Source organism: Sturnus vulgaris, chromosome W (genome assembly GCF_052056855.1).
Source record: "Sturnus vulgaris isolate bStuVul1 chromosome W, bStuVul1.hap1, whole genome shotgun sequence".
In the NCBI taxonomy this organism is placed as follows: Eukaryota; Metazoa; Chordata; class Aves; order Passeriformes; family Sturnidae; genus Sturnus; species Sturnus vulgaris.
Window position 1 is genome coordinate 22,106,229 of NC_142282.1, and position 16,667 is coordinate 22,122,895.

The window sequence follows — 16,667 nt, forward strand, 5'->3', positions numbered from 1 at the left end:
CCATGCCTCCAAAGGACTTGTTTTTCTAGGCCCAAGATGGTGTTCCGGGCAGTGGAATGAGGCACAGGGTAGGTTTCTAACCATCCTGTAGTTGCTTCCACCATGGTCAGTACGTAGCGCTTGCCCTGGTGGGTTTGGGGAAGGGTGATGTAGTCAATTTGCCAGGCTTCCCCATACCTGTACTTTGACCATAGTGCACCGTACCACAGAGGCTTCACCCGCTTGGCCTGTTTGATGCTGTCCATGGTAAGGTCCACCCCTCGGTCAGGGGACCATCGGTATGTTGCATCTCTCCCCTGATGACCAGAGGCATCATGGGCCCAATGAGCTAGGAATGATTCTCCCTTGTGCTGCCAGTCTAGATCCACCTGTGATACTTTCACTTTGGCAGCTCTGTCCACCTGCTCGTTGTTGTGATGTTCTTCATTAGCCCAGCTTTTGGCTACATGTGCATCCACGTGTCAAACCTTTATGGTCAATTTCTCTACTCAGGCTGCAATGTCCTGCCAAATATCAGTTGCCCAGATGGGTTTCCCTCTGCGCTGCCAGTTGGCCTTTTTCCAGTGATCCAGCCATCCCCACAGAGCATTAGCTACCATCCATGGGTCAGTGTAGAGATAAAGCCTTGGCCACTTCTCTCGTTCAGCAATATCCAAAGCCAACTGGAAGGCTTGTAGCTCTGTGACCTGACTCGATCCACCTTGTCCCTCGGTAGCTTGTGCAACTTGTCGTGTGGGGCTCCATACTGCAGCTTTCCATTTCCGGTTAGTGCCTACAATTCGGCAGGAACCATCCGTGAAGACGGCATATCGTCTTTCAGTCTCCGGTAGCTCATTATATGGTGGGGCTTCCTCAGCACATGCCACTTGCTCCTCTTCTTCTTCAGAAGACAATCCAAAAGTCTCACCTTCAGGCCAGTTTGATATTATTTCCAGAATCCCAGGGCAATTTGGATTCCCAATACATCAGCAGAGGATATCTCCCACAGAGATAAGGATCACCAACCCTCCCACATTTTAACAGATGGTGATAGAATACACATTTTTGCATTGTAGCCCAGGACAGGAGTGAATTTGTAGAATGTGGGGAGTCCCAGTTGAATTTTAGGAGGAATTTGTGGAATTTTAGGGATCTCAGGGGAATTTTGGGGGTAATTTGGTGAATTTTAGGGTATACATGTGAATTTTAGGGTTCTCAGGTGAGTTTTGGGGATGCCAGGTGGATTTTGGGGTGAATTCTGTCGATTTTGGGGTTTCCAGGTGAGCATTTGGGAGTCGTGGGAGAATTTAGGGATGAATTTGGGGGGATGCAGATGGATTTTCCGTTGAATTTTGGTGATTTTTGGGAGTCCCAGCTCGGTTTTGGAGTGAATTTGGTCGATTTGGGGGTATCTGGGTGGGTTTTGAGGGGGATTGGAGACATTTTGGGGTGAATTTGGGGGGTGTTGGGGGGACTGGGTCTTGGGGGTGATTTGAGGGATTTTGGGGGTTGCAGGTGGGATTTTGGGGTGAAGCCCTGGGATTTGGGGGTCCCCCGTGAATTTTGGGGTGAATTTGTGGAATTCTGGGAGTTGTCAGGTGAGTGCTGGGCATCCCAAAGAGGACTTCGGGGTGAATTTGGGGGATTTTGGGTTTCCCAGGTGAATTTCTGAGGTGAAAAGGTTCAAAAACGTTTTTTTTTTTGAAAACAAGGTAAACCCAGAAGGTTATTGAAAATTAATAGATGTGATGCAAGAAGGTAATATGCAGACAATACACAGTGAGACAAATCATGGGAAAAATACAGTGGTAACACATGAGTGTGTGAGGATGGGATCAGTATAGCTAAGGCTCAGTTGAAGCTGAATTTGGGAAAGCATGCCAAAAATAAGAATAATAAAGGCACCTACGGGTATTTCAGTGGGAAAAGGAAGATGAAAAGAAACCTATCACTCCTCCCCTATTCCCCCCCCACCCCCATAAGCCAGACAGGACTAGTGACAACAGACAAGGAGAAGGCTGAGGTACTCAACAAGTGTTGGTCTCAATTTTTACTGCCAGTCACTATTTCCATATCTGTCAGCTTATTGGACTGGTGGACTTGATTCTAAGCCATAGTAGCAGGTCAGCTTTCAGACCACTTGAGGAACCTGAGCATGCAAGATCATGGGACCCACCCAGAGGCATGTCAGGGCCCTGAGAGAACTGGCAGCTGTAGTTGCTAAGGTGCTTCCTCCATCATATTTGAGAAATCAAGGCAACCAGCTGAAGTCTCCAGACACTGTGTTGTATTGACTCCAATACTCTTGGTCTTTTTTGTAAATCTTAGAGCTCTGAGTCAATTTCTGCAGAGGATTCCCAATGCAGTTTCAAAAATGGAATGTTTGTTATTGGTCCTCATGTTGATCTTGGATATTTCCATTTTCTGCTCTCCTATATTTTCAAAACATTTGTAATGACTAAAAAGAAAGCTGAGACGAGGCATTATGCTCTTTCCAGTGATATAAATGGACCAGATTTCTTTTTAGCCAAATATGTTTTTGCTGTGTCTAAGCACATGTGCATACCTGTGTTTGAATTATGTGACCAGGTTTTGGCAATGGGGAAGCCACAGTGCCGTCCTGTGATAATGGCCCAGGTGCTGCCCTGTCCCGCTTTCTTCCAACTGGCTTCTCTTCAGGATGTCCTCCCTGCTGAGAGAAGAGGCTGGGACAGCACCTTTAGAAATGTGACTTTTTGGGTTTTTTTGTTTTGTTTTGTTTTGTTATTTCTAAAGTTACTAGACACCTTCACCCTGATTTTTGATGTGTTGAGTTTGGGGTTTTTTTTTCAGTTTTGGGTGGGTTTTTTTGTGGCCTTTTTTGGGCCTTTTTTTGTCCCTTTGGGGGTAATTGTTTGGGGTTTTTTGTGTGTTTTTTTGGTCTGCTTTTTTTGTTTGTTTATTTGTTTGTTTGTTTATTACGGTTTTTTAGAGTTTTTTAAGCAAATTGATTGGAAAACTGAATAGTCCTCCACTATAGTCTCCTGGATTCACCTGAGACTCTTCCTAGGCATCTCCCTGATCCTTTTTGCAATGAGTTTCACATCATTCTCCTGAAGAAACTGTCTGATTATGGTTTGGATGAGTGGCTGGTTTGCTGGGTAACAAACTGGGTGATGGCCAGGCCCAAAGAGTGGTGGGAAATAGAGTTCATCCAGCTGGTCCCCAAGGTTCAGTCTTGGGCCCAGTCCTGTTTAATATCTTTATCAGTGATCTGGACAAGGGGATAGAGTACAAGCCCAGGAAGTTCACAGATGATGCAAAGTTGGCTGGTAGTGTTTTTTTCTTCTGGAGGACAGCAGGCTCTGCTTCTTCTTCCTCCTCTTCTGAGGTCTCTGCTCCCTCTTCATCCCTCATTAAGTGTGCTGATTTTGTCACTTGGATGAGAAAACAAACAATTTTAGCAACAATACTAGTGGCAGGGTACAAGAAAGGAAGAGTTCACATGAATCGCCCCCCCCCAACAACAGACAATACCTGATGGCTCCTCTGCCCAGCTTACTGACTACACCGGAACCCGTTGTCCCCCAAAGATACTCCCTTCTCCCTACCCCAAGCAATGATGTGAGATGGAATAGAATAACTAAGCTTAAGATTCACCCTATGTAACTCCATCATACTTCGATTCTGGGAAAAAAAAAATTCTTGAAGTTCTATCCTTTCAGATCATTTGAATTTGAATTTGCATACTAAAAAGTCTAGCCAGAAACTTATGACAATATTAATAGCCCATTCTAGAATGTCCGAGATGATATACACTTCTTTCAAGAGAATGTGATACCTCACGTGACTTCTCCAGAATTTAAATGAAAAGCGGGAGTAGTCTACAAGATTCTTGCTGCCATCTGGATTTCCTGGTATTTGGCTGGTCTATGTAAGCCAACCAGCTATTCAGCAGTGGGAATATTAGTGTGATACTTGATGGTATGTGAGATGGAACACAGTAATTTATGGCTTTTTGCATAGTGATGAAGCTGTAAAGAAAGCTCCATAATGCTCACACAAGGAGGCTGCTGGACTTCAAGCAGCAAAGGCCCAAAACGAACCAGGGAAAAGGTGTCATTGAAAAAAAAAAAGCCAGGTGGGGAGCAAAGTGGTACTTAAGGGCAGTTTACTAAAAGAGGAAATCTAGTGAAAAAAAGTCCAAGAGTGAAGGAATAACAGGGAAACTGAAACTAAGGAAGGAAATCAATCTCAGCTCATCATTTCAGAAGCTAACAAGTTGTCCTTGCAATGATGCGTAAAGTGAGAAATAATAAATATGTCTGCGCCAAAATCTGAAATATCACCTTTATTGCATTCTGTCTTTCACGGAATCATACAACAGTCTGTGATTAAAGATCATCTAGTCCAACTTCCTTGCCAGGTAGATCTTACAGTCGATCAAATTGCTCAAGACTAGCCTAAATGATAAGGAGCACTCTCAATGATGGGGCATCCACAGCTTCTCTGGAACACCCGTTTGAGTGTCTCACCAGCTTCATTGTAGAAAAGTTTTTCCTTTTAGCCAATCTAAACCTAGTAGTCTCAGTTTGAAAGCATGGCCCCTTGTCCTGTCTCTGCAAACCTTCTGAAAAAGTCTTTCTCCATTTGTCTTATACACTCTTTACATATTCAAAGGCCACCATCCTGTCTCTCCAGAAACCTCTCTTCTCCAGGCTAAAAGATCCTACTTTTCACAAGAACCAGGTCATAAACCGAGATGGAAGACATCTCAGGAGATCATATCATCCAACAGCTCAGCTTAAGAATAGCTCTGAAGTCAGATCAACTAGCTTAGGGCTGTGTCTGTTTGAATTTTGAAAATTACCAGGAATTGAAATACTTCAAGGAAGAGAACTCTGGGTGGCTCCAGAAACAGCCTGAGAAACTCGAGCAAACTCGAAACCTCAGAAACTACCACTGCTTTCTCTCCCTCAGCCCAAGCAGTCACAAAGAAGAAGTGTTCCCAGCAGGCTGGGATAGCACACATATACACTACATATACATGACAGGCATCGCCAGCAGCCACATCCTGCTCCTTTCTGTGGCTGGCAAGAGTGAGACTGGATGTTTACATGTGAGCAAACTGGGTCCCTCCAGCAGCTCAGACACTCAGCCTGCCCAGTGACCCCATTGAATTCCAGTATTTGCACTGTCCCAAGGCCACAGCACTACTCTGCTTGCTGGCACAGACCATCACACGACTCCTAAATCAGTCAGGACTCCCCTGGTTCCACAGCCAACACCCCACTTGCTCTCCCCCAGGCCACTGCCATTGTTCACCAACTTCTCCACTTTGATCTTTGCTGGTGCTCTCAACACTGGCACACCCAGATATTCTGCAGCTGTTGTCTCCTGTTGGAAAGGACTTGTAAAGCCATGTTTCCTAACAGGACTTCCAAAACCTTTCAAAGCAACCTTTCCTGGTGTATGATCAATCTCATTCAAATGTCAACATTTCTTTTCCCATATGTGAAATCAGAATTTCCTTCTTCCGGGCATGCCCAAAACAAGGCACAAACCACATTGTGCCTTCTGTTTCACATGTTGACTTGTTTGTAAACAATGCTAGGAGAATACCTGTTTTGATCCAAGCTAATCTCTGGCCCTTATAGTGTTTTCAGTAGTTAGTTTTGCTTTGCTATTTACTTGATGTCCCATTGAACTGTTGAATCATAAACAGACTATCTGTCTGTATAGCAGCATAGCAGTGATGAATAAATGCAAGAGAAGGAGCAAGGTGATTGTTTTGCTAGACTCTTCCTAGAAACTGAGAAATCTGTTACTTAATGCTGACCACAGCAGATGGAGGAAACATCCTACATGATGTCAAAGCAATGAAACTGTAATCACTTTTATGATTACAGTCAAGGCACTGCTTTTGCCACCATAAGTGGAGTGCAGGGAATCTTAAAAGACGACACTGTAACTGTTGTCCATGCTCACTGAGAAAATAATGTTTTTACAGCGGAGCAGGTCTCACCGCAGCTAAATCATGGCTTCAACTGTACACCGCCTTCAAAAAAGCCCACAAAAACAGAAATGAATGGATTTGGAACCCAAGGGAATGTCAGATGGTGGCATCAGGGCACTTTGGATTCTTTCCAAATTCTCAATTCCATTTTCTTCCGAGCCAATTATCCCACCTAACCTGAGATGTAATTTATGGATTTGCAACACATTTAGTTACCTTAGAATTAGATAGACACTAGGCAAAAAGACAGAAACAAGCAGTTAATTTCAGACTGAAACCAAGGGTGTTTAGAACATCAATACTTGGACATAACTAATCTTAATAAAACCAAAACTTGTAGGAGTTACCGATGTATTTTCGGAGGTGGAAAAAGTTTTACACCCAAAAGTCCCTAGGGAGCTCTCACTCAGTGCAATGTGCCAGGAGAGGCGCTCTCTCTCGTCTTTCAAGGAACGATTTGTCACAGCAGAGGCGTCAGGTGCACAAGATGCCCGACGAGAAGGGGCAGTGTAGAACTCTCTGTCAGTCTCAGTCACTACTCAGTGTAGAACGTCTCTGTCCTGGCACATTTTCGCGTGCGATATGTCTCTCCAGGTCTTCGGTCCTTGCGAAGCTCTATGTACTGTAATCGCTGCTACTTGCAGCTGAGAAGGACCGTGGAGCTAGCCGCAAATTCGGAGAGCCCTGAGCACATAGTCAAGGAGCGAGAAGTGCCCCTGCAATGCGGTGCTAATAGCAGCTTCCTTGCGGAGGGGGCGAGCTCCGAACAAAAGACCTTCTCTTTCTGGCAACAGATCTCTGTGAAGGGCGTAGGCGAAAAGCTTTCGTTTTCCATTTGAACTGTGAGAGAGGCAGACTGTTGCACGGAGCTCTGAGAACAAAGGTGCACGCCCTAGGCGGGCTTGGGCAGAAGCAGCGTTCTCGAGCGCTTGGCTGCCTGCACACTGCTGGCTGTGTGGCGCCCCTTCAGAGGCTTCTGGCAGCCGGGGAGTGAATGAGGCGCCAGGAGTGGGAGAGGGCGGTGAACAAAGCCGCACAAGTACCGTGCTTGTGTGCAGCACGTTACAGGCTCCTAGGAGAGGAAGGTGGCTGCCTCTCGCTTGCCTTCCCAAGTGCCCTTAGCAGTTCAAAGGAGCAACCTGAAGCACTGCTGCTTGTACTGCTCCTTGGTTCCACTTGCAGCCCGCTGTGGAAACATTGGCGGTCACTTCTAGGCTCCAAGTTGCAGAGAGCACCACGGTAAATGCCACGGAGAAGGGAAATACAGAATGCAGCGAGGAGCTGCACGTGGCTTAAGTGCAATAACTAGAAGGTGAACCTAGGCACTGCCTCTTCAATCTGGCCCTCTCTACTCTGGTAGCATTTTTGCAAGTCAGGAAAGGGAGCTGCGAGTATGTAGAATGGAGGGCAGCGAGACGCCATGTGTTATGCGCCCTTTCAGGGTTGCTGACAGAGGGCTAGTTGAAGAACGCCTTCTTCTTCCTAGCGTCCTTCTTGCTTTGCTCTAGCTGCATGGAGTGCACCACAGCTAAGGTGTGAGGAAGGGCACTACCTCAGCTTTTGGCCTGGCCTACCTGTGCTGCGCCTTTAGCTGCACACCAGAACAATGGCATTTCTTATCCGCAAGGTAAAAAAGGTGTTAGTGTAGCCTCAGGATTGGCATTGCCCAGACATTAAGTTCAGAGACCACGAATGAGGGAGTCTTTAGCGGTTTCCTCCCCCATGGCGCAGGTGTATTCTCATTCTCGTGCTGAACTGCAAAGTCCGGGCATGGCAATTTTGGCCCGCCTTGTGCAGAGACGAACACAAATATGTGGCTATTATCCTCTGTACCGGACCTCTGTGTTATAAATGAGAGACAAAAGTATTGATATTCAGCAAAATTTTGGATTGCTTTATTTGATATAAAAGAGCAAGCAGCGCGCTGGGGAACACGAGGGGTCACCGCCCACTCCACGCTCCACCAACCCTTGGTTTGCAGCCTCTTCTTGTACTGTGGTTCCTCGTTGTAATCAATAATTTTTTGGGGTTTTTTTGCTGTCATAATTTTGCCAGGTAAGCAGTGGTGGTCGAATAAACATCCTTACACAAATTCACAAAGCCTCCGGGCGATAATCAGTCACAGATAGCCATCTGGTCCTTGTAGATAACCACCAGAGAAGTTCTGGAAGTCTGGTCCTTGAGATAAGCAGTATTGATCAGACAAAGACAGGAAGGGCTTTTTGGGTAGTCTGATTTCGCAAGCTGGTAGCCAATACAACTTATTTGATAAACATAACATAATATAATTAATGTAAGGTAACATAATTGTTGGGGGTTGAATTGTTCCCCTTTTCTTTCTGTGGAATTTCTCCCATTGTTATGATAAGTAATTGTGGCTACACCTTAAAACGACAGATAATGTGCTCTGGTAGGGGGGTGGGTGGAGGGGGAGGGGGGGGGAACCGGAAAAGGAAAGGTGGGATGGGGCGTCTGGAGAGGTGGACTCTCTCTCGCTTGGTTCGTGGTGTGGGAGGACAGCCCGGGGCTCCGGTCTTGCATCTCCCCTGCCATCCCAGCACAGTAAAAGCAGGTTTGCCTTGGTGAATTATTTCCTGCTTCATTCCTTGTTTTGGTGGGGGTTTTCTTGGTTTTCCTCCCCCTTTCTGCTGGGTTTCTTTCTGTCTTTCACGAACTGCAGCTATAAAGATTTTTGCTTTTGCTTTCTGCTTCTCTTCATCCCTCCTTACATAAACTTTTTGTGCTTCTCTTAGCAATTCTTGTAACCCCCGATCTTGCCAATCATCTAACTTGTCTAATTTCTTTCTAATATCTCCCCATGATCGAGCAACAAATTGCGTTTTGAGGAGTGCCTGACCCACTTGTGTATCAAGGTCTATCCCGGAGTACATTTGGAGATCTTTCCTCAGCCGTTCCAACCAGTCAGTCTGGGATTCATCCTTTTTTTGTTGTTCACTAAAGGCTTTATTAATATTTTGTCCTTTAGGAACTGATTCTCGGATACCTTTAAGGAGTATCCATCTTAAGTCCATCATATTCTGGCGATGGACATCATTCTGATTATCCCAGTTAGGATTATTTAATGGCCATTTCTGGTCTCCCCTAGGTCCAATCTGATGCTCCTGGTCCCATACCCTCATTCCAGCCTGTCTGATCATTTCCCGTTCTTCCGTGGTGAATAGGATACTTAATATAGATTGTAATTCCATCCAAGTATACATACTTGGTCCGAGGAATTGATCTAGGCTCTCTGATACCCCTATAGGATCTTTTAATAGTTTTCCCATTTCTTTTTTAAAGTTTCTCACTTCCCCTGTGTTCAAGGGAACACTTACAAATCCAATTAAGCCAGCCTGTTGTCCTGCTAATGGAACTTCCCTCAGGGGGTAAAGGAGAGCCTTTGTATTGTTATCTCCCTCCTCTCTGGTGATACTATCTCTCCTGGTATTCCTTTGACGGGAGCGAGTTCTTAGAGCTATGGGAGTACCAGGAGGAGAAGTGGGTGGGTGGGGGGGGTCTCCTGTATTTTCTGTATTATAGAGAGGTGGGAGATTATCGAGGGGTTCCCAGGTAACCTTTTTTTTATCTTCATCCTCTTTTTCTTTTAAAGTATATATCAAGGATGGCTTGGACTGTTTTGCCCACAGGGCAGCATACTCACATTCCTCTCTGTTAAATGGTTCTTTATGAGCCACATATGTGCTTAATGCCCGACAAATCCAACCCTCAAATGATCCGAACATGGGCCAGTATAGGTTATCTTTACCGATCATTTCTCTGGTCCACTCCACCATGCAATATTGAATCAATTTTTCTTTACTTTTTCCTCTGTATACCACCCCTGTGTCCCAACATTTTAATATTAGTCCCAAAGGGCTGCCTGGTGGTATTTCTGGCAACCTACTTGTCTTGTCTTTATTTTCCCAGTCTCCTTGTGGACCAAATGAACTTGAACCTCTTCGTGGGTCCCTGGGACTCAGAATCTTACTCCCTCTTTTTCCCATTTTTACCTCAAGGGACTGTCTTGAGGTGTTTGTACTCCCCGATGTGTTCCGTCCGAACCCCTGCCTCTCCTTGGGTCAGGATGGACTGGAACCCGCCTCTACCTGGGCTGGGATCGGAAAAGCAGCTTTTCCCTTCTCCCTCCGTGACTGGTGTGTTGCAATCTGATTTTCTTTTCCTCACCCTTCCCCCCTGCCCCCCCCCCTTCACGGGTCCTGCCTTTGCCTGGATTAGGATGGGAAGGACGTAGCCCTACCCGGGCTAGGACAAGAAAATCAGTCTCTCCCTTTGTGCTCACTCGCTTCGTCCAGTCACCGGCCAGGTCCCTCACGGGATGCTGGAAACGCAGATAGAAGGACTCCACTCTCGCTTCGCAGCAAAGGCCACTTCTCATTCAGACAAACACACAGTCATCCCCAACAAACCAGACAGATACTTACAGTCCGATACTCCTGTCTGGGTCTTCGTGCACAAGAATTACAGGTGATTTTGCCGCGGTCTTCCCGGGAGATTTTCCTTGCTCAGTCTATATGGTGCGGTATGTCGACTGGTCCTGAGAATCACTGACGAACCGGGGCTGCAGTAGTGGGGCGCTTCCCTGAAATCGCAGTGCCTCTCAGAGATCCAAGGACGTCCCGGATTTCGGCACCAAATTGTTATAAATGAGAGACAAAAGTCTCGATATTCAGCAAAATTTTGGATTGCTTTATTTGATATAGAAAGAGCAAGCAGCACGCTGGGGAGCACGAGGGGTCACCGCCCACTCCACGCTCCACCGAACCTTGGTTTGCAGCCTCTTCTTATACTGCGGTTCCTCGTTGTAATCAATAATTTTTAGGTTTTTTTTGCTGTCATAATTTTGCCAGGTAAGCAGTGGTGGTCGAATAAACATCCTTACACAAATTCACAAAGCCTCCGGGCAATAATCAGTCACAGATAGCCATCTGGTCCTTGTAGATAACCACCAGAGAAGTTCTGGAAGTCTGGTCCTTGAGATAAGCAGTACTGACCAGACAAAGACAAAAAGGGCTTTTTGGGTAGTCCGATTTCGCAAGCTGGTAGCCAATACAACTTATTTGAAAAAGATAACATAATATAACATAATGTGATGTAACATAATACAACATAATATAACATAACAAGGTGATTTTTAATAGAATTATTCAATCATATAATTTCCTTTATCTAGTGTCCATGCTTCACTTCAGAGCTTAGTATTCTGGTTTATGCAAACCCCAATGCTTTTGTGATTAACACGAATATTTTATCAATTGTCACATCTGCTTCCGGGTGTGTCGACCGCTATGAGCCCACAGCAGCCGCCGAGGACACTGTGGATTGTGGATGAGGCTGGGATGGCCCCCCGGCCCCCGTTGGTCTGACAGGGGCCGGAGTGGCATCAGAGCAGCATCGCCTGAGGGCCTCAAGCGGGGCGGGGAGAGAGCAGGGAGTGACCCTGAGCGACACCGGAAGTGATATCTGTAGGGCCCAAAAGGCCAGCGGTGGCGTCCAGTTTGACGGGTAGGAGGCTGCTAAGCCGCTTTGAAAGCTGGAGCTCCTCTGCTCTAGGACAGACTGGGAGAGCTGTGTGTGTCCAATCTGGAGAACAGAAGGCTCCAGGGCGGCCTTCAAGCCCCTTGCAGTGTTTGCTGGGGCTCCAAGATAGCTGGGGAGGGACTTTGGAAAAGGGTCTGGACTCGCAGGACAAGGGGGAATAGCTTCAAACTGCCAGAGGGCTGGGGTAGATGGGATATTGCAAAGGAATTCTTCCTTGTGTGGGTGCTGAGGCCTGGCACATGTTGCTCAAAGAGGCTGTGTGGGAGCCCCATGGCAGGAAGTGTCCAGGGCCAGGCTGGAGCGGACATGGAGCAACCTGGACTAGTGGAAAAGTGTCCCTGCCCATGTCAGGATGTGGGAAGAAGATAATCTATCATCTCTAAGGTCGCTTCCAGTCCAAACCATTCTGGGATTCTAGGATTCATGGAAGGCACTTTTCCAAGTGAAGTGTTGTATCTCTTGGCTCCCAGCTTGTAGTTGCCAGTTCTTCTTGAAGCAGGCCTGGCCAAGCAGCTGTGATGAGCCATGGGTTCTCAATAGGACGACTGTGATATATTTGAAGAGAGGAAGGCTGCACACAGATCTTCAAGGCCCAGGTAAAACAAGCAAAGGATTGAATAAAAGCCAAAGGTTGGTTGTGTTAGTCAGTTTGCTGGCTGTTGAAATGGCCCCAGGTCATTTTCAACATTTCTAATTTGGATTTGTTTGAGTAAAAAATGAATGTGTTACCTCCAGCGTGGGCTCTCCAATGCATCTCCATGTGCTCCCATCTCTTTGTTGTATATCAGGTTCTATTAACTGAAGACAGAATCATAACACAGTAGTAAAACATTTAGAGGTGTAGTTAGCCAGCTTCAGGAGTTTTCAACTCTGCTGTTGACTTTCCTGGTAACTGTAAGCAAGGCAACACACTGCAGTCACTCCACTTTTCCTCTCTGTAAGGAAAAGATGATATTTTTTTTTTTTTCTCATTTTGAAAATAGCCTCGAATGAAGAGAGTTATGCATGTGGCATGTTGAATTCATTATTTTACCTTTCTCTTCTGCTGTCTTTAGCTTACTAGTTTTTTTAAATTTTTTTGTCTCTGTTCTCCATTCAGTAGGTTCGAAAGAATTCTAATTGTTGAGATGATGGTTCTTTGAAGGCTCACTTAGCCCACCTTTTGGGTGAAGGAAAGAAGAAGACAAGGTCCTCTAAGAAGAGTAAAAAGCATACTTTAAAGAGACATGCGGAGATGCCTGCTGATGTCATGCAATTACTGTGTAATCAGCAGAAATGTGTTAGACAAACACCCATCAGTGACTTCACAAGAAAGCCACACTCAAGGCAGGTAAAGAACAGAAGCATAAAACCCCAAAGGTCTGAAATGGACAGATTTTCATTGGGACTGAGCAACTCCTGAATTCTTGGTTCTAGAACTAGGGGCTTGTAATAAATAGACTGTCTCCTTGCCAAACGTAAATTTGGTGTAATGAACTGCTCACTGCCCGTTGAAGTGCAGGGCTAGGAGACTTATATTTGCCATGGCAGGCATTTTGTATGGCTTTCCTGTTAAAAAGTAATTGGTTTTGCTCATAGCAATCTAGATATGTACCCAGTCTGACACCTATTTTTTAGGCTATATTTCCAAGTAAATGGCTTCCGTGATGATGCAGTAAGTTTATGTCATCAACAGGAATGAAGTGATTGCATGCATCCTTTTTTACCCTAAGCCAGCTGCTGAATAATGAGACAGAGACTCTCACTGACGCCAAGGAGTGCCCAAGCTTTTGGGAAAAGCACTGGGCAGATAAAGCCTATTTCCACATTTCTTGCTAGCGTCTCCTTCAAAGTTCATGGGTTTGTTCATCTTTTAGAGCTGTTCTAGATGTCTTTGTAGTTTACATGTACTAAATGTAGCAGGTATTGCTCTCATGCCGTCCTAATAGATTTGAAGTTGGGGTCTACTCAGGCTTCAATGTCTCAGAAGACGCAACGTTGATTCCTTGAATTCTCTTCTTGAAGGTGAGAATGATACTTATGTAGTTAATGAATTAATTAAATCGATTACACTTGAATGGAAAAATTGTCTTGTTCATGTAGATTTTAACTTGGGAAATTGATATTTGAGTTCTACTTTTCATTGTTGTTATTTTCTGTATTCTTTGATTGCACAGATAGCAGATGTACTGACCAAGTATTCTGTGAAACTGGAGGAAATGTCCTTCCTCTTGGCAGCTGATGTTCACAAGCTCATTAACGCTAAGGCCATGGTAAATGTTTTACCTGGGGCAAGATAACAGTCTGAATATTCCTAGAATGTCTTTCTTTCCCCAAATGAAATTCATTTTTTCTGCCTATCAATCACTGAAATATAGAAGAAATTTCTACTTGGCAGGGTATTGGTTATCATTTGTGTTCTTTTCTCCCCTCATTTTCTGTAGAAGAGACAATTTTTTGTTTGTTTTTGCATGTCGTATGCTGCTTCTACTTCTGTTTTTATTTTTTAATACACCGAATGTAAAGAGAGCACTGCTGGATAATGAGAGGGCAACTGCCAAGCTACTCTTGAATCGAATGAAAACAGAGCTTGAGAAAGAAAAATGGCATTGTTACCGTATGGACTAGAAATCCTGAATATTAGAATATAAAGTGTGGAAACCATAATAGTAGCAGTTATGCTAAGGCTTGGAGACTGCAGTTCCCAGAGTAGGCCCTGGGAAACTAACTAAGGCATGTGCTGTGCTGAGAGCATGCAGAACTGTTAGTGATAAGGTTAAAGTATAATCATAAATAAAGTACTGGTGGTGGGCAGTCGCGTAAGAGAGTGATTAAGGGGGACAACACTATAGTCCTAGGATAAGCAACCATGTAAGATTTATGACGTAAAAAGCTATCTACAAGGTGAATGTATCTATAGAAGAATGTGTACTTCTGCACATAAACCATTTGTAAAAAGGGTATAAAAAAAAAACCCTCTAAAAAGGGAACCGGTGGGATCCTGACTTAGGACGCAAGTCCGCAGGTCCCCGGGCCCTGAATAAAGCACTGCATAAACTGACACTCTGTTAGTTTGTGTTTTACTTGGGGTTTCGGGCAGCAGCATCAACTGAAATGGCAAGGGAGAGTCAAGGACTGGAAGCTCATGCAAAAGAAGTGTGTAGTTCAGAGTTTCAGGTCAGAAAAGTGGCAGTCTTCTTTTGGACAATGAGCAACACAAAGTGGCGAGTGTCCACTTTTGGTTTCTATCAAAGTAATACTTGATCATTTTTTCTTTCTACGTGATATCACGTATGATATCGCATATATCAGGTGATTCCATTGTACATATCTACTTTCCATCCTGCAGAGAATTTACGGCAAGTGAAGAAATACAGAATCCCCCAACTGTGAATATGGAAATGGAAAAGTTGATAAAGGAGCAGATGGTACTCAGTGAACAGAGACTGAAGGTTTTGCAGTATATCGGGTATGGCAAAAGAGGGTATAGCATAAAGGAAAACAATTGTTGCTGGAGTTAATGAAGGACTTGGCTACAAAATGCACTTTGCTTCCTGTCAATGTGTGATTGCTAAATGCAGCAGTAAGGCAGGGACTACATCTATTTCTGTACGGCTCTTCTGAATGGAGAAAATGCATTCTTGATTTTCAGTGCCCCAGCTACACTTAATAGGTGGCGACCAGGCTCTAAAAATGGAGGAATGCAGAAGTAAATCTTGAAACATAGTAGAAATGGGCAAAGATGGGTGGAGACCTAGAAGTTGGTGCTTTTGTCAAGGCATTATTTCTCCATGGCGTGGGATTTTATTTGCGTAATAAATTAAGAGAGGAGTCTGGATAGAAATCTAACTTTGCTACGTTTGAATATCCATCCTGAACACAAGACACATTGGTGTGGGTGCAATGCATTCCGATCTTTACAGGGAGGTTTTTTACGGTGGATGTAGGAACAAGGTAGATGACAGTTTGTTCCTTATCGGGCAGTAAACAGTTGGCCTTGAACAACAACAATCTCAGGTTTATTTTCATTGCCAAGATGGCTGTAAATAAAAGAAAGCCCAGTAGTATGGATATTTGGATTCGTAATTTTATATTTGAAGTAGTGAGTGGTTTGTATTTTAGGATACCTTACTCTTGTTTCCTACTTTGATAGCACCTTGTTGCCTCCAACACGTGCCAAATCTGATGGAAGCGAATAGTGCAGAACTCTGGAGAATTGAAACAAAAGTCTAGGTAGGTTAGGAAATCCTGAGAACAGTCTGGAATTCAAGCAATATTTTCTTTTCTCCCGGGGAACGATGAGGCAGACAATTGCTTTGAGAGTGCATGTTTGCTCTATTCTTTGTTCCGTGTGTTCCCACATACCTTCTCAGTTGCTTGGAGGTGGCAGTAAGAGCCAAAGAAGCTGCCTGTGGCATGGCTTTCCTTTGGCCAGTACAAACACCTGTGCATGGTGAGATCTAGAAGGAACTGGCTTGGTTAGAATGAATCTGGGGGAAATCAAAAGTTAATTTTGACATGGATCCCTTCTCAATCATACAAAAATACTCCTTTTTAACTCTTGCAGAAGAAGAGGGGAAGTGTGAGAAGAAGAGGGGAAGTATTGGAGATACTTCCTTTCTCTGTGTCCTTGCAGCATGCCTTCCCTCTCTGTGCCTGCCTTCTCTTGCTCCAGAGCACATCCTGTTGGGATGTTTGTAGCCTGTATGGCAGCAAAGAAGTTGGTAGCGATTGTAAGTACCTTGCTAAATTGAAGCATAATGATAAAGAGATGTGTATGGAAATGTCTTGATTTCTTTGGCTGGTAGTGTCTGGTGTCTGTAGGCAAAGGTCTGTAGGCACTGCTGGGATCTGTTCTGTGTGCTGAGATTCAGCACATGGCCTCTGTCATGTTTCCATGTCACACGGCACTATGAAAGATGGGAATTTTGACTGTGGTCAGTTCCATAGCATTCAGGCAGCCCTAATGCGGAGTGCGTGGAGAAAATGAGCATCCAGTATGAGCTGGTCGAGGGCAAATGTCAGGAGAAAGGGCAGATGTGCAAGTTGAGTGCCACAGCTTTTGGCTGTGATAGCCTTGGTCCAATGTGTCATTCGAGTAAAATGCATCTGAGGATGCACCAAACATTGAGATAACAAGTGGAATTCCTTTTTA